The sequence below is a fragment of the Tarenaya hassleriana genome, unplaced genomic scaffold, assembly GCF_000463585.1.
Source record: "Tarenaya hassleriana unplaced genomic scaffold, ASM46358v1 Cleome2, whole genome shotgun sequence".
Lineage (NCBI taxonomy): Eukaryota > Viridiplantae > Streptophyta > Magnoliopsida > Brassicales > Cleomaceae > Tarenaya > Tarenaya hassleriana.
Window position 1 is genome coordinate 1,212,941 of NW_010965372.1, and position 2,243 is coordinate 1,215,183.

Below are 2,243 nucleotides of genomic sequence, written 5' to 3' on the forward strand. Positions count from 1 at the left end.
CTCTTCCTCTTCCCTTCAACATTCTAATCTTCTGACTCTTTACCCCCACACACCCACAAAAAAAAAAAAAGGAAGAAACTTTCTGTTTACATACTCAAAATAAAATAAAGGGTATTAAGAGGATTTCTTTTTTATTTTTACATTATGTAATTTTGTATTGAAACAGGACACACAGTCTTTCTTTGGGTACATGTGTTGGTTTTGTTTCAGTATATTCTTAAATTTCTTTCTTTTTTTTTTTGTTACTTTTCTCTCCAACCAAATAGAGTAGAGGCCTCATATGGAAAGCCTTTCGGTGTCAGTTCGTGCATTTACAACACTCTTGTTTCCATGACAGTTGCAAATTCCAATCATGGTAAAAATTTTTTTTTTTTTTACATCGGATATGCTTGAACATGTTACACTGTTGTTCGATACACAGATAAATAGGACTCCCAAATTGGATTTGGTAATTTTCTTTTTACCCTTTGCTCTGTCTTTACCATCTGGCAGCATTTATTTACTCGCTGTCATTTTTGAGTCCCAATAAATGCATAGCTTTCGCACACACATAAATAGATCGATAAATTTGGTTACAAATTTATCAGAGCGAGATGTTTCTGGTAGAGGGCTAATATTTTGGTTTGGATGCATAAAACCCAAATTAAATCGAACTAAATAACATATAATCAAATTTCAATCTAAATTTGATAAAGAATTAACATTTTTTAACTCAAAATGAATTCGAGTCGAATATGAAAAGTACAAATGAAAGTGGTATTTTTTTAGAAAATGAATACTTTTTTTTAATAAAAATCAAACCCAAACCACATTACAAATAGAAGCTAAACCAAATCGAATTATGATACAAAAAGTCATAGATATAGTTAGAAAAACAAAAAAAAACTAATCCAATAAAATTAAAATCCAAAATGTTCTAACCAGCTATAAATTGTCAATTCTCTAGTTATTTTCATAAAATGCTACTAATATCATGGAGCCCGTAACGCCTCGAGTTCAAAAACTCTCATATTACCAATCGTCTCTCCACAAATTTGGCCATAGTTTATCGTTTTGTGTAACGGGCCATAGTTATTCAAATAATTAGCAAAAAAGAAGAATATGAATGATATCCTGCGAATTGAAACATATCGGTAAAACCACTTCTGTGTAAAATTGATTAAAAAAAAAACTTTAATTTGATGAGTGAGAATAAAGATGTTATAAAATCTAAAATTGAGGTTTCAACTATTTTATACAAAGATGTAATTTTCGAAATTTTGTGTATAGACTGATTATTTGAAACAAAGGAACTTATTGAAAAAATAAAACAGAATTTTAACTTTAATTGTAGAGAATTTTATGTTTTTAAATGCAGATTAATAGCAAACCTCATATATATATATATATATTTTTTTTCTTAAAAAAGAGGTGGGCCCATAGAACAGTAGCTGGACCCAAACCGAAATTAGGAAAGGCCCCACAAAAGCCTTTGTTTGTCTCCCACAACACCACGGCCTTCACTCGTCCCTCTCTCCTTTCATTTCATTCCTCCAAAATCAACGTCTCGTTCCTTTTTCTCACTTTTTTTTTTCATACTGATTTACCATTTTACCCTTCTTCAATCGTTGAACTTGAGCTTCTCAAGCACGTGCATCTCATGTGACCTCCTCGCGTGATCTCGGGGTGGACCCACCCAACATCATTCATCCCATTTTTTTTTATATATATATATACACGACCATCACCACAACCACGATGATGGTCAATGATGATGATGACTTGACTTTGACCCATAAAATGCATCTCCATATCCATCCATGAATGATATACATCATACATGTATACACACACACATCTATATATAACATATCTATTTGTTAGAAAAAAAATGCATCAAGCAGCCACGTTTCATTACTGTGTCATTCATTCTTACACTCAACATACAATCAAATAATTAAATTTTTATACCAAATTAAAAGTAATATATCTTCTTTCTATATTTTCTATCAAAATAATATCTTTTTTTATCTTTTAATATATACATACAGATCGATTATACATTGTTAGAACGTCACTTTTTTTTATTGTCATGTAGGATTGTGTTTTCCATCTACAAACTACAAGTATTCTGTTGTAATTTGACATTAACATACGTACGCGTGCATGCATGTATGCATTTATTCACACAAGGGACTATTATACATATATTTCTCCCTCACTCACACACCAATCATATACATATATATATATATATATATATA